The 23,184-nt window shown below is 39.3% G+C and overlaps 1 protein-coding gene and 1 pseudogene across 1 annotated transcript in view; one reads left to right on the top strand and one right to left on the bottom strand.

Annotated features, from left to right (window-relative positions):
- Positions 1–17,134, bottom strand: part of Kansl1 (KAT8 regulatory NSL complex subunit 1) — a 153,734-nt gene extending 136,600 nt beyond the window's left edge. The window contains 1 exon segment of the mRNA XM_047543677.1: positions 16,552–17,134. The gene's annotated coding sequence lies outside the window, so the exon portion shown is untranslated.
- A 4,989-nt stretch (positions 17,135–22,123) lies between these two features.
- Positions 22,124–22,654, top strand: LOC124979245 (phosphatidylinositol N-acetylglucosaminyltransferase subunit P-like; annotated as a pseudogene).
- The last annotated feature ends 530 nt before the right edge of the window (positions 22,655–23,184 follow it).

Here is a 23,184-nt window from a genome sequence, read left to right as displayed (position 1 = left end):
CAATTCATTTCCCTGGCATCAATTACAGCGAGATGAGGCCTACTAACCCTCAGAAAACCTTTTTCTAAGCTACATACACTAATCAACATTCCCACTCCTGATCCTTAAACTCCCTGAAACGCAGAACTCCTTTTCTTCTCCCAACACACTTATTCCTCATCCTGTTTCATTATCTTGATTAATGAATAATTATTTATTTAATAACAAAGCCAGAAACTTTAATCATTTGCCTATTCTTCATCTCTCTTGATCTATCCGATTTAGGAGCAAAGGGAAACCTATGTAAAGAATGAAGTCATCTACTCTTAAAATACGGTCTCTGGAATTATGGGGATCTCAAAGAACATTTTGGTTTTTGTTTCTTGGGATTTTTTGTTTTTTTTTGTGATGATGAGGATCAACCCAGTACCTTGCATGTATGCTAGGCATATGCTCATCCACTGAGCTACATTCTCAACCAAAAACACCATTTTGGAGGTTCATGTTTTCACAGTAATACTAAAACACTTGTCTTTTTCACAATATTGACATTTACTCTTCCATAAGAGAGTGCAAAACCAAAGATGAGCAAAACTGCTGGTACTTTAGAACAAACTATACTGAGTCACATATTCTTCACTGGCAGTTAAAAGAAGCCAGCTCCACTTAAGACTTTCTTGATTAAGCAGTAAATATTACAAACTTTATTAAATCTTAACCCTAGAGTACATGTTTTAATATTGTGTTGAGTGGTTGCCTAGCATGTGTGAGGCAATGGGTTTGATTCTCAGCACCACATATAAGTAAATGAATAAATAAAGTTCTATCGACATCTAAAAAAAATTTTTTTTAAATATTGTTGAGGGCTGGAGAGATAGCTCAGTTGGTAGAGTGCCTGCCTCGCAAGCACAAGGCCCTGGGTTCAATCCCCAGCACCGCAAAAAAAAAAAAAAAAAAAAAAAAATTGTTGAAAGGAAAAGTATGTATAGAGCACTGTGCTGCTTTATTAAGTCTGAGGAAAAGCACTCATACTACTGAGTTATAAGCTGAACTAGAAGTTTTCTACATGGAGTACTATTTTTATTTGGCAGAAAGACTGACAAACATGTAGTTAGCAGCCATTTTCTCAAAAATGAACGAAGTGAATCTGATACTTAAAGGAAAATCACTGACAATATTTGTTGTCAATGATAAAAACTGAGATTAAGCTAAAATTAGTATTTTGAATTTGGATCCACCATAAGGAACGTGAACATTTCTCTGATACTTAAAAAACCATTTCTAATGAAACAGATTTGTGGTGATACTGATACTAATCAATGTAAATTTCTAATATCATATAATATAATGTTGACATTTGAAAGTTCTGTATAATCCCCTAATGACCAAAATGACACATGCTTGTTAGAAAGCCACATATGGGTAAAACCAAGTGCAAGGAGACCACTGGATTTTAATATAACAGTATGAAAGCTAACTGATACAATTTCAGCTTCCATGGCACAACTAGCCTTTATGAAACTACTACTTGTTGAATTTGGGTGAAATGTCATAGGATATTCACAGGTATCTGACAAAAAATACTTAAGCAGTCTTATTTTTCTGGTGAGGGGAGATTTATTTTTTCTTTTGTAGTGCTGGGACTTGCACATGCTAGGGCAAAAGCTCTAGCACGAAGCAACAACCCCAGCATTTTCTTTATAAACTTCACCTAAACCACATACCATAATATCCATGCAAGCAGACACGAGAACCCAGTCGTTTTCTATTAAACCTGATGTTTAAAAGATTTGCGAAAAACAAAAAAATGTAAAGCCATGTCTTTCATTAAGCTTTTGCTTTGGATAAAAATTGCTTTTTATAATAAGTAATGGGTTTGTTATTTTAAAATGAAGTGGTAAGTGATTATGTTTTAAATTTCTCAATTTCTAATACAGCAAGTATGTATAGATAATAACCCACAAAAGCTCTTTGTGTCAGTAACTTTTAAGAGTGAAAAGAGTCGGGTGTGGTGGTGTAAGCCTGTAATCCCAGCAGCACCAGAGATTGAGGTGAGAGGATCACAAGTTCAGCCGGTCCTTGCAACATAGTGAGACCCTGTCCAAAAAGAAAAAAATAAGAACTGGAGATATAGCTCAGTGGCACAGTGCCTCTGAGTTAATTACTCAGTTTAAAAAAAAAAAAAAAAAAAAAGTCCTAAGATCCAAGTTTGTGAATTCACTACATTATACAATTCCTCCTTTCCAAAAAAGAAAAGAAAGTGACACTCTCCAATTCTGACATTTTCATTTTTAGGTCAATACCAAAGTGGGATGCTAGGTCCTATGACTACACTAAACTTCTTTATAGTATGACAATTCAAATTATTAACATAAAAATACTGAAATGATTGAGAGAACATTCACAGAAGCACTAACACACATGCAGGTCATATCTGTATACTGCGCTAAATAAATGCTGAAAGTTTCTTACTCTAGGGTTATGATTTAAAGAACTTCCTCCTCTAAAAGTAGGTCTTTGAGGCTTAAGAGTTTTATTCTCATGGACTTCTTGGCACACAGCAGTCTGTGTAACACAAACTGTTCTATGTTCACTTTTTGCAGTTCTGATTTTAAATTTAATACTAATTCCTAACATAATATAAACGGTTATGTTATGGTCAATTGACAGCTAAACTAATAAAAATTATTTGTTCAAAGTATTTTGAGTCTGTTTTGTAACATACAAAGCATTTTTCCCATAAACAAAAATCACTATCAGATCTTTCCCACTAATTCAATTTCCTACTCTTGATTACCAATACACAGTTGATATCAGCAATGCAAGGAGGCATATTATCAGTGACAATTAATATAACACGTGAAGAAAGCTGCTGTACTCTACTTCACAAAAGCATTACAGTAAGTATCTCAGCAATGGCAGGAAACAGAAAGAAAGAAAAAAGACAAAGAAAGATGTTACAAATTTACACAAAACAGGAAAACCCAGGCTCACCCAACAAAAATAAAAGGATCTTGCTGGGTGCAGTGGTGCATGTCTGTAATGCTAGCAGTTTGGGAGCTGAGGCCAGCCTCAGCAACTTAGTGAGGCCCTAAACAACTCAGTGAAACCCTGTCTCTAAATAAAATACAAAAAAGGGCTGGGGATGTGGCTTAGTTGTTATGTGCTCCTGAGTTCAAACCCCAGAACCAAAAGGGGGTGTGTCATAATCAATACCAACATCATACCACTGAAGGTACTTAAGTAAAGAACATTTCAAAAGTTATTTTTGAATTACTCAATTTTTTAAAAGTTTCACAACTTAAAGAAAAATACACTGGCTCAAATTTCTAAGAGAAAAGTGTGAGACTAAGACTTCTCTCACCATAGTCCTCCCAAAGTTGTCCATGAACTGAAAATTCAATCATATACAATTTCAAAAGCAAGAGTTTATTTTATTCATATTTTCTCCTTGGTCTCAACATCCCAACGGGGTGCACTGCAAAGAGTAGTTCCTAAAACAATCATTTAAATATCATCTTCTTTCTTCAGATGAAATTCCTATTCTGGATTCCAAAATCTTTAGGTTTCCAAAACAAAGAGTACTGTTTAAAGAAAAAAGATATCTAAACCCATATTCTCCTCCCTTTATTGACTTGAAATGCTATGCTTAGATTCAATACTATCCTCAAAGCCATTTATAGATCAGGGGAGCAAGAACTCAAGCAAGCAAGTCTGGATTCACATCCTGGCTCCACCTCCTCAAATTACTTAACTACTCTGTTCCCTCTGTTGCCTCATCTACAAATGATAAAGCCTACCTTCTTGGTTTTAGTATTTTTATGTGTTTACACGAAATATTTTCCTGAACTTAATCTACAACCTAGAACAAATATCCATTAATATTTATCTATTAATTATCATAATCTGGAAACAGCAGCTAACAAGGAATACATTTCCACTAAACTTTTAAATGCACAGGAAAAAGCAAATTAGTCTAAAAAATGTTTATAAATCTAGATTTACTTTTATTTACAGTTTCATTATGTTGCTTATAATAACAAACACATGTTAAAGTCCCAATAATTGAAATTATGATCTTTCTAATAGAAAAGAGCATTGCAAAGCTACATTTACTAACATGAAAAAGTGCCTGCTTTACTGATAAATGGAAGAAGTGTTACAAAACATACTATGAAGGGCTGGGGAGATAGCCCAGTTGGCAGAGTGCTTGCCTTGCTTGCAAGCACAAGGCCCTGGGTTCAATCCCCAGCACCGCAAAAGAAAAAAAAAAAAAAAGACCTCATTTTTGCTTTAAAAATGTAGGTGGTAAGATTCTTTTGCTTTTTGTGTCTCCATCATAAACGAGTATTACTTGTATAATAAAAGGGAGGGAAGCAAAAAGAAATTAATGGGAAAAAATTCTTAGTCAAAAAATCTAAAGCAAAATCATAGTGAGCAAAATGTTCATTAAAACAATTCCAGGGCTGGGGAGATAGCTCAGTTGGTAGAGTGCTCGCCTCCACAAGCAATAAGGCCCTGAGTTCAATCCCCAGCACCGCAAAAAAATTCCAATCCCACTGACCCTCACAAATCCCAAAAAGCTTCACTTGACAATTTAAAAAAGAGAAAAACTGTCAAATTTCTGCAGTTTTGCAAAAACAGCGTATCAGCTTATGATAAATCACCTTTCTTCAAAAAAGAATACAAAGAATACAAAGCATTAAAAGCTATAATCAACTAGTTAATCCTCATAACAACCTGGATGGTAGATTTAGGGCTGAGATTATAATTTACTGATGAAGACATATAATACAGTTATACTATATAATCAAAATAAAAAATTCAAAATATCCTAATTTTTACTCATTTGGTAGACTATAATCTGACAAACACAATACAGATGGAGCTATCTGTACCTGCTGCCACTGACATAAATTAAGTTAGCAGTAGATGCAGGTCACTGCCAGGCCCAGTGGTGAATGTCTGTAATCCCAGAGGCTCAGGAAGCTAAGGCAGGAGGATCACAAGTTGGAAGCCAGCCTCAGCAACTCAGTACAGCCCTAAGCAACTCAGTGAGATCCTGTCTCTAAATAAAACACAAAAAAAGGGCTGGGGCTGAGTGGTTAAGTGCCTCTGGGTTCAATACCCAGTACAAAAAGATGTGGGGCGGGTAATCAAATCATGATCCTTTAGCTGCCAAAACATTGGTCTGGATAATTAACATTTTCCGTCCCAATCTGAAGAAGCATTTTAGGAACAGGAAGATTTAAAGCATTCAGCATACAAGCACATTTGGGGAAAAGTTCCCTGATGGTGATTTATAAGACACTTCATCATACAGAATACTCAAATGTTTGCCTTTACCAAACATTTAAGTGTTTATTTATATAAACACTCTATTGCATTATATATATTAATAACATGCAGAACACTGCTGAGGGATTTAAATGGGAATAAAGTTCAAATGGGTGACCTCTAGGGTTCTTTCCTATACTGTGATCCTATTATTCTAAATTACAACACAGATCCAAGGACAAATTTCTACTTAGCACAAGTGGCACCTGGAGAACAAACATATATCCCTAAGGCAGTGTTCCTCAACCACAGTACTTCTGACATCTTAGGCTCAATAATTTTTGTCATGTGGGCAAAACTGTGCATTGTACTTCATTTGGCACAATCTGTTTCTGCCCACTAGATGCCAGTAGCACCCTTCTGCAGTAACAAAAACACCAAACACCTCCATACATGTGTCAAATGCTACCCCCAGCCCCTGCACACGCACTGGCAAAACAAAATTACATCTCCCAATTAAGAACTACTGGCTTGAAAGACAGACTTTATGTCTGTCTGTCTCTCTCTCCAGAAAGCAATGTTATCAGGATCCTCTGAGTACTTTGAGTCAGAACTAACTATACACCTACCAATGAAGACCTCACTTATTCCTTGTAAATTCCCAAGTCAGTATTCCAGGTACACAAGAATAACCTAGAACCATCCACCTTGGAAAAATGTTAAGCTGCAGAGACCGAAGGGGAAGGGTTATGGTCATCTGGCTGTCCAACAAGCCAAGTGTCACAAGTGCACTGAAACACTGAAAAATGCAAAAAGAAGAAAAAAATCAGGGAAGAAAAACGTTTACTCCTAATGTGGCTTCTACTAACCTCTTCCTCACCTTTACCTCATTACTCTGCACAAAGGAAGGAGCAAAAGAAAGGGGAAGAGAAAGGATGGTTAGAGGAGTATACATGAAGTTGTCAAAACTGTAGCTGAGACTTGAAAATTATTTTAAAAGTCATCAGGAAAAAAGAATGGCAATGTAGCCGTCTAGAAAGAGGGAAAGGCAGGCCTCTGGTAAAACAAAGAATCTACAGAGGGTTAAAAGAAAGGAACAATTTTCTTGAAATAAAAGCATATTTTAGTAGAGGAAAAAGTACAAAAAAGGTGGAAAGACAATCTGAAGTCTGATTACTAATGGACAACTCTAAACAGTCAGTCAGCATTTACTCAAACTTAAAACAGCTGAGTATCATTAAAGGTTTTTTTTTTTTTTTTTTTTTTTTTTTTTTTTTTTTTTAAACGGGGTGTCCTATCAGAGATTCCTTTAGAGAAACCAGTTGGGTAGGGTGAATTAAAAGAAAGTGAAAAGATTGAGCATGGTGGCAGACACCTGTAATCCCAGTAGTTCAGGAAGCAAGGCAGGAGGATCAGAATTCAAAGTCAGTCTCAGTAAGGCTCTAAGGAACTTAGCGAGACCCTGTCTCAAAATTTAAAAAAATTAAAGGGCTAAGATGTCCAGGGGTAAAACCCCCTGGTTTCAATCTCCAATACAAAAAAAAAAAGTCAAAAGGAATCTCTATGGCAAAGACCAATGAAGAAGCTACCACAATAATGCAGGTAGGATGCAGCAGAAGAGCAGAATCTACTTCAAAATTTTAATCCAGAAATGTAAAATGGCTAAAGTCTACATAAGAGTCAATATGTAGGGTAAACAAGGAGATAAAGCTCTCTCCCTTTATAATTCATCTTTCTTTATGATGAAATCCTTCCACTTATTTCTCATAAAGCTCTGCAGGTTAGCTATCCTTTGTTTAGCAATACATCAAGTGGCCTGAACCCAATAAACCCAGAACTTCCCAGATTCCCCCACTCCATAGCTAACACCACCAACTCAGCCCAGGTCCTCATCAGCTCACACCTTTACCCTAAACTCCTTTCTGACCTGGTGTCTCAGTCCCCAAAACCAGGCTTTATTCATCACCCTCACTTCCCTCTCTGAGAAGAGTATTGAATTCCTTTTTCACAAGTTCAAATTCTTTAAGATAAACTTAAAATAACAGCAGAGCAAATACATCAAGTGGCCCTGAACCCAATAACCCAGAACTTCCCAGATCCCCCCACTACATAGCTTTGCCTATGGTGCTACTTGCACCTGGAGGCCCTTCTCCAATCCTTTCTGTCCAAAACCTTATTTATTCGATAACAGTATCTCCCCCAAATTTGACTCCCTGGATTTTTATCACTTTCTTCCTACTTAAATTGCATAATGCACTTACATCACTATCATTCAAATTTAAATCATCTGAATATTCCCTAATTGTCAAATTTTTAAATTCTCTTTCCAAGACAAATTTCTTAACAGCATCTTTCTGCATGCTTACTAACCTGATCTAGAGCTTGGTACATTATAAGCACTATAAGCACTATAGGCACTATCTGCACTGATTGAACTAGAATAGTCAGAAAGGCTTCTTTAAGTGGGTCTTCAAGTATAAATTAGATTTTGTTAAGAAAAAATTATACTCAAGAAAATGACATAATCAAAATAATGGGAAAGATTTGGGGAAATAAATATCCACAGAAGGACCTGGATGAACAAAGTGGTATGTTCAGTTTCTCAAGGAAAGAATGAGAGGAAGAGAGCAGATATGTAGTGATTTGTGATGAGGTACTGGAAGTTATTTCTTCTACACAGAAACAAATGTAGATACAGTAAATGGAATACGCTGAAGGAGAGATAATTTTTTAATAAAACAAAGAAATAATGTGGGTCTCACCCAAGTCCCTAACATTATCTTATGACAACAGATCTTCTTAACTGAACAAGTTTTATAACGACTAAGAATCATATCTAATTGGAAGACAGGTTATTAAGGCTGTTCACTAACATTAATTGACCTTTCACCATGCTGTGTTTTTACATATATTCTCTTATTTAATCTTCACAAAACATTATAAGGTAAGTACTACTGTCCTTATTTTATGGATGAAGAAACTTGATGCTCAGAGAACACAATTAATTAGCCCATGATGACATAACTACTAAGTTGCAGAAGCAAGATCTCTAAGGCCTTTTATCTACTACACTAGGCAGTTTAAGGCCAGGTTTAAATTGTAAGGATCTAAATTGCTAGATACTAAATTCTGAATTTTAGTCTTTATAGGAAACTCAATGAGGAAACACCAACTAACTACTGATTATCTCCAGTAAATAATTAAAATGCCTATAGCAGTCAAAGCACTGTACTAAGTATTTACAAGGATGACAAAGACTCATAAGAAAAGGAATCTCTAGGGACTACATTTGGGGACCCTCACACAGTTTGAAAAGTAGATGGGGTCAGGGAAGGATTCCCAGAGGAACAGGATCTAAGTTGAAACCTAAAAAACACTTAAAGGCCTTGGCACAAACATGTAATCTCAATTACTCAGGAGGCTCCAAGAATCCCATAATCAAAACGCATTCCCTGCCCACAACAGAAAATCCAAAACCAATTCATGCCCCTCAATATTCCTTGTATGAGTACATCACGACCACAACCATTATTTACCTTTTATCACAAATATCTCATATTATAAATGTCTATTAATGCCAGACATTAATCAAAGAAAATCTATGGGAGACACTAACATTAGAGACACTAAGAATTATAAAGTTTCATTAATGCCAAAGATGATTAAGATATAAATTAGGTGTGAAGACAGCATAATGCACTGTGTTTTGCTTCACGGGGTCAAGAGAAGCTTCCAGGAAGAGATAGTCTGACTGATTTTTTGCGGAGGTGAGGACACCGTTTATTATTCCACTTCATGTAGACACTGACCCACATGCTCTAGGATCCTAAAAATAATACACTAAACCACAGTCTGTACAACCACAATTCTCCATAAGACACAGAAAGACACTCAGTTGACAGGCGTCACAATTCGAGGGGCCAAAAGCACCTCTGTCCTGGGACAACACAGCAGGGTGGGACTTTCTGACAGAATTGTGAAAGGGGTTGGAAGAGTTCAACAGGAAGAATGACAGGCACATTCATCCCAACCTCAGTGCCACTGCCTTACTTCAGAACCTGATTATATACTGCAGTAATAATTTCCCAACCATTTCTCCTCCTTCCCATCTCAGGAAGTCTGCAATCTTAAGTCCACTATCACAGTAAGTCTTACAAAGGTGAGAAAGAAGGAAGGGAGCAAACGTAAATCTCACTGTGGGGTGCTTAGAATTCTCCAAGGATTCTAGGGCAAGAATGAATCCAAACTCCTCACACAGTACATACTGGCAATCCAAACTCCTCACACAGCACATACTGGCCCCCTTTTAACATTCAAACTCATTTTCAGTCTTCTCTCACTAGAGCCACTTGAATCACATACATGCTTCCTGGTTCTTCTATGTTCCTCCATCTTTGCTCACGCTACTCTTTCAAAGTTCAGGCCCAAAATTACATGCTCATTCATGACATTCGGGGCACAAGCACCAGTATAATATAAACTCACAATTTCATCTATCCCCTCCCTCTCTAGGTCTTGTGTTCTTTTTTCTTTTTCTTTTTTTTAAACCCCTTTTGAGGTATTGGAACCCAGGAGCATTCTACCTCTGAGCTACATTCCCAGTCCTTTTATTTGAGACAGGGTCTCACTAGATTGCGCAGGCAGGCCTCCAACTTAAGGATGCCTCCTGAGTAGATGGGATTAGAATTATTAGCCACCAAGCTCAGGTAGACCATGTACTTCTTGAAAGGTTAGTTTTATAACTATCCCCTACATGCAGCATAGTGCCTAGCAGACAGTAGAACGATGTAGGTTAAGTAACCTCAAAATTTTATGCTGAATAAATCAGATGAAGCTCCATTAGGAAGCTAATGGGAATGTGTGATCATGAGGAGACAACAATCTAAAAAGAAGCAGGTATCAACTAAATCTAGAACAGACCTCATTTACCTCATATCCCAGTAACATACATGTCCAAGCCCCCCTGCACCTAGATTGACAAACTTTTCAACTATATTTTTTAAATTATCCAACTTGGTTCCATGGCTGTTTTTTGTTTGTTTGTAGTGCTAAGGAATCAAACCCAGGGCCTCATGCATGCTAGGCAAGCACACTACCACTGAGCCACATCCCCAGCAGTCCATGGCATTTTAAAGGGATTATCTAATTTTACATGCAATCATACAAACCTTTACCTAGCAACTGCATTTCTAGGAATCTATCTAACAAAACTACTCTAATGGGTACGCTAAGATATACAATTCTTTCGCTAAAGAACTGTAATAACAATAACAAAAAAGCCCTAAATTTTCAAAAGATCAAGCCACATACATAATAAGTATGTTCCCACCCATGGTAAATATACACACAAGAACTTTTTTGATGACCATATAGCAAACTATGAATGTTATTTATCTTATTCATAGCCTATCACTGAACTCAAATTTCCTACCAGTCTTTAGCTCACAAAAGGTCAAAAGGGAAAAAAAATCCACTTATCTTATTTCTTTCTGACACACTAATGATACAAGTACTTCTGAACAATTCTAAAATCAGATTTCTTGAAGAGTCCAAGCAATTCAAAACAAAAGGGTTATTCTTCAAAGTCCATGGCCTAAATCCAGAGATCCAACTGAAATCTACCTTATCCCTTTAAACTGAATTAATGATTAAAAATGTCTTCTCAAATGCCAGGGAAATGTTAAAAGTTAATACTAGGGCTTGGAGTTACTAAAACTCAGTGGTAGAGCACTTGCCTAGCATGTGTGAAGCCCTGGATTTGAAACCCAGCACCACCAAAATAAGAGGAGAAGTTAATACTAACATCCTTCTTTTATTATCTTGAGAGGCAAAGAGTAAATAGCAGGGAATAAATCATTAACTGCAAAAAACTGCAGCCCTATTTTTAACATATATATTCTTAAGGTGTTCAAACATTCTCCACGATAGTACATAAACAATTTAATGAAACATTCCTGACAGTTCAACTTGTAAGATTAGTATTTCTGTGGGGATTTTGTTATTGTTTTTTCCAGTGCTGGGGACTGAACTCAGGACCTGTCCCATGTCAAGCAAGCAACTCCCCTTCCCCCACTAGATTTCCATAAAGCCTCTACACTAGCAAACACCACTCACTCACTAATTAGCTTTTAGCCTGTGTCCCTTCACACCCTCTGGTGGAGGTGCTAATAAGCAGTCACAAAGGCCAAACAGCAAGAGCAGAAGAAAGCCTAGATACCAGTTCTTAGCAATTTCTGGTTTAACATCTTAACAAAATTGTTATTCATCTTTTTTATTCTCCAACACTTTGTAGTCTAACTGAATTTGACCAGGACAGACCTTTAAACTGCTCCCTTTTAAAAAAGGAATTACAAGGTGAGGGGGCTGCATTAAGTCTGGTGCCACTCAAGCAACTTTTTCCAAGCAAGGGCAGAATATGCTGTACTTAAAATTCAGAATAAGATCTCATTTTAGATTCCCAGTTCGGGTAACAAGAACCAGAGTTCTTGATAATATTTAGATAAAAAGCACTAAATTTACCTCTAATTTATACTTCCTGATTCTCAAAAGCTTGGAGAAATTTTAATTCTAAAAAATTATTAGAGAATAAAAGGCAAATTCACTGTCAACAACAATAAAACATGGTTAAATTCCCTGGTAGAGAGAATCATGTTAAAATTCTATTGAACTGGCTTAAAATCTTGGAAAAGCAAAGCCTGCAGAAAGTAACTTTTATTAAAGACCTATTATCGGTCACACTGTGCTACCCAATGGAGAAATAAAAACTTAGCAAGCTCCTCCACCCCGACCATCCTATTGGCATGACGATTTAAAATCTTCACATATAATCTTTACATTTTCCTCTTCAGAGGACTCCAGTTTTTCATTTCTCAAGTATGAATTGTACTGTCTACATTCATGAAATTGGTTTCCACATACTCTGTATTTTTGCTCTATCTTTACCCTATCAAAAGCAAGAAAAAGTCAGGCACTCGATGGTGCACACCTATAATCTCAGCAACTCAGGAGGCTGAGGCAAGAGAACCACAAGTTTGAAACCAATCTCACCAACTTAATAAGACCCTCAACAACTTAGCAAGACCCTGTCTCACAAATAAATAAAAAGGATTGGGGATGCAGCTCTGTTGTAAAGTGCCACTGGGTTCAATCCCTAGTACAAGGAAAAGAGGATTGGGGTTGTAGCTCAGGGGTAAAGCACTTGGAAAGCATGAGGGTTTAACGTAAGGGAAAGGTTGGATAACCAGAAACAGCCTAACACATAGAGAAAAAGTATCTACTGCAGCCTTTTGGAGTCCAAGTTTTTTTTGGCAAATCACACCTATTGGGCTTATTTTCTATGTATTTTACCCAAAATCCTAAAAGATAGGCACAAGGCTTTTTAACACAGAAACAAATCCTGGAGTAAATCTCACAGAACTAATTATTTAGTTTTAAAGCAATTTCCTTTCCCTCTTTCTCCCATTTAAATAAATTTCTACCTTGATTGCTTAGATTGTACCAGATCTTAGGAAGCATATTTTACAACAATGTCCTCTGCTTGCTCCTTTTATGTAGGAGTACAGTGCAGGTGTCTCAAATAAAATAGCCCCAAACACCTGGCCTAACAGTGCAATAGGTAAGTACAAATGGCTTGGACCATATTTTTTTCCTAAAATACGACTGTTTTTTGTTGCTGTTTTTTTTTTTTTTTTAATCTGTACTAAGTCTAGTTAAGTCATGTTGCTTCTGAACATGTATATTTAAATTATAATTTATATCTTAATAAATTGATATTAGCCTCTGGGTGCACTAAGTGCTTTGCAAAAATATTCCTGTCAATGTAATAATTCATAATGCAAAGTAGGACTCTCTCATCCACACTTCCCATTCCCAGAAATGTGAGCTCTAAACTCAGGTGAACACAATATGGTTATAAAAGAGTATGAATTAGGAAAGAAATACTCCACTGTACTAGAGGTCTCCAACATTTAAAGGCTACCAGAATACAGATAGATGGTAAGTGATATGCATTACTTATTACTTGTGCATTAAGGGGAGAATTGTGGGTAACAGAAAGAGAACAGAATGCACATTTGAAAGGGTAACTTACTAGTTATCAGTATCACATATTTGGGCAACACTATTCTTTCCCCTCCAGATTAGAAGGAATAGAAAGGTACTGGGGTAGGGGGAGAACAACAACAACAAAAAAAATTTAATATATACATTTCTAGAAAGAAAGTCACTTAGAATCTGTCTTAAAGACTTCACCAAGAAGATTTAAAAAAAAAAAAAAAAAAAAAGCCCCACCCAAAGAAGCTGATTTAAGGGGGAAAAAAAATATTGCTGTTTATATAGTTTTCTCTATTATTGTTTCAGGAATCCAGTATGGATTAGTTTAATGTTTTTTAGAACATTAAAAACATTGCTTTTCTAACATAACAGATAATTAAGCTTTAATTAAAAAAAAAGGTGGGCCTAACAAGAACTACTCAATCTAAAATACTTTCTCAAACAAACATCACCAATCACAAAGGACCTATGTTTATAGATTACATGAATCAGATCACATCAAAGAACAAAGCTAAAACTTGTTATTCACTTAAAAATACAAATAAAATCTGTGGCCCAACCAATAACATCCAGAGGATGGAGACACACTGCTGGTTAGAGTGTAGCATTACTAGAGATGGAAGGGTACTGGCAGTGTTTAGAAGCGGGGCAGGGGGAAGACTACAGTTATTTTCCTTTCTTCTCTCTTAGATAGAAGTTCACAAGTTAGTGAACTACAGTTTATTCATTTTCTAGTTTCCAGAATTTTCCTCAAGAAGATAATGATAAGTCACCTAATAATCAGAGTGCTCTATATGTTTAACTACAGAAATAGTATGTGCAGGCAGGAAGACAGAAAAGCAGGCACAAATTTAATATATCACTGTGGTAAAGCATTAAAGTCAAATACTCATGTTCTGAATAAGGCTTTCAGGAGAGAAGTAGGAATACATCTCAGTACTTCAAGAGATTCATATAGGTGCAAAGACCAAAACACCCCACCCTATCACAAAAGCTCTAATACTTTACTTAATTGAGTTCTCTCTTAACTGCACAACCACAAATCACAACTTATTTCATACATACTCAAATAAGGCAGTTATCAATGACAACCATCTTCACCAGAATACAGCCCTTTATAATACCTAATATTTCCCTCCAAGTAGTTCACACTTGAGAAATAGACAACCACCTCAAATCATGAGATCACTAACAAATGTATCAAACAGACTGAAAGTCAAAGGAGTTGAATACTTTGTTGGATAAACCTCCTGGAAATCAAGTTCAAAATTCCATAACTGAGGGTAGTTATCTCACATTTATAACACATTTTTTAAATTCCTAAGGGATGAGCACTTCTACCTTGCCTTATTTTTAGAACTACACATCACACTGAACATTATCACATGATATGATGTAACTGTTAGAAAGAAAATGGCCCAAACCATTGAAAACATACATGATAAAACAGATCAATGCATACTGAAGAATCATATTTTACATTTACTTGGAAAAAAGTTTAACTCTAGACATTTTTAAACGGAAAGTGTCTAGTAACTGGTATAGAAACAGAGAATTGTCCTTTGTATTTTCTATTAGAAATTTACCCAATTATGGGGAAAACTGAAATGAAGTAACAGATAATTACATTCTTCTAAAGCTACAGGATTAAAAGCAAAAGTGCTCAGCATCAAAAATGTAACAGAAATATTAATGAAATATCCTTAAGTAGAAAATATTGCCCAAAAGTATACACTGTTGTTAAAAGAAGAAAAAACGGTCTTAACTGGCAAAGTCTGCAGACAATTGAAATTATCTAAATTGCTAAAACAGTATGCAAGGAACCAAGTACAGCCTATACAAGGGGGAGGGGAAACACACCCACTTAAGCCTTTGTAAATAGTGATACTTTAAATGACCCAAAAAGCAGAGGGAAAGGCGGGCTCAGACCATTCTGAGAGATGGAAAAGATATTCTAATGTACTACTTGAAAGTACTTTAGAAGCGAAGTTCAGTAACAATCTATAACTATATCATGATTATGCAAGGCGAAGATTATGTAATTTTATCGTTTATTTTAAAAATGTTCTCCGACTCTATAACTGAATAAAATTTAAAACATTTGGATCTCTTCAACCAAAGTGGGGAAGGTCCCTCTGAGCAAAAACTCAAAATATAAACATACACCCCAAAACAAACAAAAAAAACACAATGATTGCTAGCCACGTGACAAAGGAGATGGCAACACCAAGATTGTGAATGGAAGGGAGGGAGACGAGGTTGAAGGACTAAAGATATTACTCAGAACTTTGGGGACCGCGGAATTCGGGTCTTCCGACCCTTGAGGTGCCAAACTCTGGCTTCTGCCAGTTGTTGTTCTAACACCCTCAAGTACAGTTTTATTAGTAGGTCACGGAAAATGCTTCAGTGACCTCAGGATAAAGGGGGGGAAACAGGAGGAGGAAAGAGAGCAATTTAAAGTGGCGCCATCATGTCACCCCTTCTCCCCTAAGGCAATCAATAAGCAATAGTTAAGTAACATGCTTCTCTAAAAATCCACATTGGGATTCCAACATTTGAAAACAAAAGGGATTTTTAAGTTAAACACAAGAGTAGGGCTGTATCACATGGAAAACAAAGTATCTGCTGAGAATCTAAAGATCGTCAGGCAGAAAACAGTCCCCCCAAAAAGCATTAAGAATCCAACTCACTTAAAAGCAAATCTCTTCCTCTTTAGTTTAAAAAAAAAAAAAAAAACACGTCCGCCTGAGGGGGACTAGATCTGAAACGTAAGTGACCTCACTTTACAGGCAGCAAAAATAATAATAAATGAAACAATCAGAGTTCCGATACAAACCGTGAAACGCTCAAGGTATGTGTTCGAGCAAAGAAAAGGCCTTTTGCAGTCAAGAGAAGTTCAAGACGAGAGCCAGAGTTTGTTTGGGGTTTTTTTTACGGGAATAAACCATGTTCTCCAGGCCGCCTTTTTAATAGAACGCCAAAGGAAAGCCCAGCGAACGAGGCGGCAGCTGGTGGGGAAGGGCCCCCGCACACCCCAGCCCTTGGGGCGACTCCCAGCCCGGAACCCGCAGCGGGGAAGCCCGGAGGGCCATTTAAAGTTCCGGGGATTTTTCCTCCCCTGCCCTACCTTTCTAGTTACAACTAACAAAGAGAGGAAGAAATGGGAGCCACAGGGAGAGCGAAGAGAAGGAGAAAGGGCAGCGGGAGGAGGAGGAGGAGGAGAGGAGCAGCAGCAGCACCTACCACGTGATGGAGGAGCGTAGCCCGGGCGGATTCGGCCCACAAAATGGGCGCAGTTGCAAACAGCCCCCCGGCCTGGGCGCCGAGGGCCGGCGGGCGGGGGCGCGCGGCGGCGGCTCCGGCCGGGCCCGCCGCTCTCCTCCCCCCGGCGCCCGGAGCCGCCCTGACTTTCCGGGCGGGGGGGCGAGGCGGAGGGGGAGGGGAAGGCGGCGGCGGCGGGGAGCGGCCGCTTTTTCTTCTCTTCGGGCCCTTTCTCCGGCCTTCCTCCGCTCCGGCGGGGCCTGGGCACGGCCGGGTACCGCAGCCCGGCCGGGCGGGCGGGGGCAAGAGGGTGAAGCCGCCCCCCCGCCCCGCACAAACAAGCGCCGCCGTCTGCAGCCCGAGCCCGCACCCGGCCGCCACCCCCCGGGCCTCTCTTCCCGGCCGGGAGCGCGCTCCGGCCGCCCCCCGCGCCGCAGCGGCGAGACAAGTCGGCTTCGCTACGGTGCTCGCTTCTCCCGCCGGCTCGGCGAGCGGTGGCGGCGGTGGCGGCGGCACTGGGAAAATGGCGGCCGAGCTCCTTTTTCCCTCCCCCCCCTTTAATCTGAAGCGGAGGGAGAATGGAGCGAGCGAGCGAGCGGGCGAGCGCCGGGGACACGGGAGGAGGGACAGCAGCGCCTCCGCCGGCTGCGGCTGCGGCGGCGAAGGGCCGCTCCGCCCCGGACGCGCCGCCAGGGGGCGCCCGCCGCGCCGCCCCCGCGGACCGCCAGGAGGCGCGGCCGCCGCCGCCTCAGTCATGGCTCCTCGCCGCGGCCGCTGTTTTGCACCTCCGTCTGCGGAAGCCGCGGAGCCAGGCCCCACTGCCTCGGACGTGCAGCAACGGCACGAGGCACTGCGGCAGGCAGAACGGGCCCCTGGCTCCGGCCGAGGTGAGGCTAACCTGAGGCGCTGACGCCGTCACATTCCCTCTGCGCTGGGCTGGCGGTGCCGCGCGCCGGCTATGAGGGGCAGGGCGGACTGGCGCGGCAGAGCGAGAGGACGTGAGCGAGGAACTGTGTGCACTGTGTAGTAAAAGAGGCTAAGGCCGTCGCTGCCACATTATTCCAGGGCCAACCGTGCGTTGAACCAGACAGGAAGCTCCCTGACCAGTGAAGCGGGTTTTGCCACCCGCCCTTTGTCCTACAGCCTGCCTCGGTACACTGCAGCACGGCTGGGCCTAGCCCCAGCGCCGCGCTCCGCAGCCGCCAGGGGCGGGGCGGGGGGCGGGGGGCGTCGTTGCGCAGGCGCGAGCCACGGCCCGCGCCGGGCCAGCCCGGGCAGGGGCAGCCGGGAGCCTGGGGGAAGTGATGCCCCACCAGCGCCGGGCCCGCTGGGACTGAGTTTTCTTTAAAGAAGCACGCGTCCTTGTTTGGGTGTCATGGTTTGGCAGATCCGCAAAACAGGCAAAAGGCGTTACACAATGAGCATTTATGCTTCCTGCCGCCACCAAATGGAAGTTCAGTGTTATATTAAAAGTTTAACAAAGAACTTCATAGAGAAACCCAACCAATCTCACGACAAAAAGCAAACTTCCACTTTCCCACCATAGTTTAACATGGTAGCATGTTATTCCTCATGATCAGTTTATCAGTACCGTATTCTTTCTTTCCCAAAATAGGGTCTTAAAACTGAATTCTAGTTTTAAAAAATTCACCAATATAATGCAGCCTCCCATCTACACAAAATGTAATTCCACCAACCTTTAAAGCTAAAGAAAAAATTACTTTTAAAAAATACAAATAAATCATCAAAGTCTGCACACAAGAAGCATATGGTCTACTACCAAAAAGGAAGATGCAAAATGCTCAATACTTTTTTTTTTTTTTTTTTTTTTGTGGTTTACCAGAACCAATATCCGGTGTTATGCGCCACTTCTGCTCCTCAAAAAACACCCTCCCTAACGTTACGGAACAGTTTAGTCTGCCCACAAAGTTACACTAACCAGTTCCTACAGCATCTACACCTATGTTTCTCTGAGTCTCCATTTGCACTCTCAAAAATCGTCCTCTCAAGCACAGTCATGGTCCTCAAATATCAAAAGCAAGCAGCTTTCGAGTCACAGAGTCCAATTACACAAACATTAATACATGTAATACTGGGGAATAACGTTTTAAAAATATAAACACTCATTTCTCCACATAAATAGTAATTCCATGGAATAAAGAGGATGTTAACACATAATTCCAGGACCAATAGATGGCGAACTAGAGCCCTAATCTGAGATCTGAAATCTAAATTAAAAGCAGAATGAAAAAAACACCAAATAAGGTAAAGCCCTTTTCAATGTATACTTAAATTTTATATTCAGAAACACTCATCACAAAATAATCTGGTCCAACTCTTAAAATGTGACTGACAGATTTAATTAATCCCCGAAAAAACAAGTTTATGAAATACATTTTTGCAGGACATTAGGATAAAGGTGGAAAATGCTAATTTTTAAAACTAGACATTTGGGGGCCGGGGTTGTGGCTCAGTGGTAGAGCGTTCACCTTGCACGTGTGAGGCACCGAGTTTGATTCTCAGCACCACATGTAAATAAATAAAATAAAGGTCCATTGACAACTAAAAAGATTATTTTTCTCCCAATGTATAGTTTTTTTTTTAAAAAACTTCCAACTTTTCCTTATTATTATTACTTAGCCCAGGAGATTACAGTGTTTGTGGCATTTAAACCAGTCAACCTGTTTTACATTCTTACCTAAAATCAGATGTCTTTCTGCTTAGGCACCAATTTTTATTAGAGCATCCAAGGTGAACACCCACATATGGACACAAAATCGTAAATAAATTTTCTTAAAAATCTCCCGCAGAAACACTGTATGAACTCCCACACGCACTCTCAACTTCCAAATCACTCTTTGAATAGTCTGGTTGATTCTCTGATGTCCACTCTATCCTGATATGTTTAAACCCATTCTCTTTGCTGTGACTGGTAGGAATGGACATGAGATATGAACAGAAGCCACCTGAGAGGCATCCAAGAGAGAATTGTGAGAAAATTTTCTTTAATCTTAAAGTGAGATGGAGGAAAACAGTTCCTCAGACAGTGACACCTTCATTTGTTAAGATCTCCTTGCAGCAAAATTTAAGATACCACCAGCATCAAAGGGGGCAGAACCTTGGTAACAGCATTAAGCCAACCAATCCTGACATTTGCATGAATTCTGGACTTCCAGCTATTTTAGAACAATGTAACACGAAACATTTATTGGTAATTTAAAACTCAACTTAGGTTTATTATGCCTGAAGTCAAAACATAATAATGTCGTATTTTAGAATATTACATTCCTTTACTTACATTATCATATTTTATAAACTTATGCATTACTTATTCCTCAGAAAATATTTTCTCTACTATAAATAGCTCTATATACTTCTACCTCCTTACCTGTGTTCTCTCTGCCTAGAAAAAGGGACCATTCCGCCTTAACATCATTCTTTGTTCATTCCTACCCACAAATCTGCTTCCAATTCCTTTTATATATTCCACTATGCCACTGTTATCATCTACTTAATAATAATGGAAATAGCTGGCACTATATTATTCTTGATTAAATTGTTCTCTGTAATCCCTCTGAGGTTATTTTCAAATACCAATCTAACCTTTCACCTTTCCAAGCCAGCCTGAAAGCCCTTACAGACAGGAACTATAGCTATTCCAATTTTGGATCTCCTACTCTCACTGATACACAGGCCTGTAATCCCAGAGGTTAGGGAGGCTGAGGCAGGAGGATTGCGAGTTCAAAGTCAGCCTCAGCAACGAGACGGCACTCAACAACTCAGTGAGACCCTGTCTCTAAATAAAATACAAAATAGGGCTGGGGATGTCGCTCAGTAGTCAAGTGCCCCCAAGTTCAATCCCCCATTAATGCCCGTCCCACCACCCGCCAAAAAAAAATGAAGTCCTGCAGCCTAGACCATTTAGTTTCAAAAGGAAAAGGAATCAGCTTTTATTATTTATCATTGCATCCCTGAGACCTTGCCCAGAACCTGACACAAAGGTGATATTTCACTAGAATTTGTTGAACACATGAAAAATGTATAGTAATTTAGAGCACAGAATCCAGAAGTATCTCCAGTTTTCAATCCTGCTTCCATTGCTTATCAGCTGGACAAAGTACTTATTCTAAATTGTAAAATGAAGGTAATAATAGTATCTATATCAAAAGTTTAACTATTGTTATTATTACTGAGTGAAGCTATTTTCCATAGTTACAAAATTGAAAGGTTAAAGTGAGTTCAGCAAAGATCAGCATGTCTTTCCTAGCCTCTTCCCTAGTTCATACTTCAAATCCCTCTTTACAGACTCTAGCAAACAGTTTTCATTCATAAAATCTGTAGCACTATATCTAAAAATACTTTGATCTCCCTAAAAACATCCTAAATTATTACAATCATAAATCTAAAGTCACACTAAAAATTTTAAATGCATTTAATTCAACAAAAATCTAGTGAGAATCTATTAAGCTTAAGGCCCTATTCCAGATAGAAAAGAACAAACACATCTACCTATTTAAAAACCAATGTTAAGGGCTGAGGTTGTAGCTCAGTGGTGGAGTGCTTGCCTCACATGTGTGAGGCACTGGGTTCGATCCTCGGTACCACATACAAATAAAATAAAGGTATTGTGTCCACTTACAACCAAAAATAAAATAAATTAAAAAAAAAAAGGTTAAAATTGTACCATTAAAAAAATCTTTAAACTGAAATTGATACACGCTTTCAGGTTCATATTTAACTAGCCAAGTACTAAATAGAATACCAGAATAAACTAAGCCAGGCTAGGCATGGTGGCTCATACCTATAACCCAGAAGTTTGGGAGGCTAAGGCAGGAAGATCACAAATTCAAAGACAGCCTCAGCAACTTATGACACCCTAAGCAACTCAGCGAGACCCTGCCTCTAAATACAAAAAAGGAGTAAGGATATGGTTTAGTGGTTAAGCACACCTGAGTTCAATCCCCGGTATCAAAAAAACAAAACTGAACCAAAGTTAATGGCCCTGGATTGAACCCAGAGCCATTTAACCACTGAGCTACTTCCCAGCCCCTTTTTTATTTTGAGACAGGGTCTCACTAAGTTGTTTAGGGCCTCGCTAAATTGCTGAGGCTGACTATGAACTTCTGATCCTCCTACCTCAGCCTCCCAGGTTACTGGGATTACAGGCATGTGCCATCATGCCCAGCAAAAGTTAAGAAATTTAAGTCAAAGAAATTGAGATGTCAGGGGCTGGGGAGATAGCTCAGTCAGTAGAGTGCTTGCTTTGTAAGCACAAGGCCCTGGGTTCATCCCCAGCACCCCCCCCCCACAAAAAAAAAGAATATACAGCACTCCTTTTATAAGTTCCATCTAAAATCAAGATGATTTTACTCCTCATACTAGTGATACAAGCTCCAGATTTTACAAAGATACTACTGGGAATGGTGACACATACCTATAATCCCAGTGATCTGGGAGGCTGAGGCAGGAGGATCCCAAGTTCAAGATCAGCTTAAGCAATTTAGCAAGACCCTGCCTCAAAATAAAAAATTAGGGCGGCCGCCGGCCGAGCGATTCCGCGGCCCCCGCGCTGGCTGGCTCCCTCCTGGCGAGGGTCGCGGTGCGCCTGCGCCCGGGTGAGGGGCGCCGTCCCCGGCCTTTCCCTGGGACTGGCCAGAGCCACAGGGAAGATGGTGGAAAATTCACCGTCGCCACTGCCATAAAGAGCGATTTTTGGCTTTGTTCTTTTCTTAAGCTCCCAGTTTGGCTTCATACTTTATCTTATGTGGGCTTTTATTCCTGAATCTTGGCTGAACTCCTTAGGCTTAACCTATTGGCCTCAAAAATATTGGGCAGTCGCATTACCTCTCTACCTCCTTATTACTATAAGAATTGGTTATGTACTCTTATTTGGAATTAACATGATGAGTACTTCTCCCCTCAACTCGATTCATACGATCACAGATAACTATGCTACAAACCAACAAAGAAGAAATACCAAGAAGAGGCCATCCCAGCATTAAGAGATATTCCTATTAGTGAAGTAAACCAAATGTTCTTTCTCACAGCCAAAGAACTTTTACACCAGAAAGTGAGTCACATGTAAACATGCTACCATCAAGCATGATAAGTTTTTGACAGAATAATTTTGCCCATAATTATACTATTTTCTCTTATTGCTCAATATTGAAATGTAAAAAAAAAAAAAGAAAGCGTTCTCTTAAGTAAATTTTGATTAATATTGTAAATGTTTTCAAACATCCATTATTAAAAGAATAAATAAAATTTAAAAAAAAAATTAGAAAAGGGGCTGGGGATGTAGCTCAGTGGTAAAGAGCCCCTGGGTTCAATCCCCAGTAGCATAAAAAGTAAAAGAAAAAAAGATACTATCTTCCCATCTCACCACAGAAGTGATTCAATAACTCATCAAGAAGAAAAATTAATTCTTAGGGAGTTTCATGATTTCACTGTGTTAACAAAATAACAAGAACAGTAAGTAAAGTTTTAAGAAAAACACTCCTAAATATAATTTGTTTGGGGATAATTCAGAAGATTGCATTAAACTCAACCAAAGCTGGGCACAGTGGTGTACACCTATAATCCGAGTGACTAGGGGTGCTGAGGCAGTTTATCAGG

The sequence above is a fragment of the Sciurus carolinensis genome, chromosome 3, assembly GCF_902686445.1.
Source record: "Sciurus carolinensis chromosome 3, mSciCar1.2, whole genome shotgun sequence".
NCBI classification, from domain to species: Eukaryota; Metazoa; Chordata; class Mammalia; order Rodentia; family Sciuridae; genus Sciurus; species Sciurus carolinensis.
Note: the sequence above shows the minus strand (reverse complement) of the source record. Positions and strands in the feature narration are given on the sequence as shown.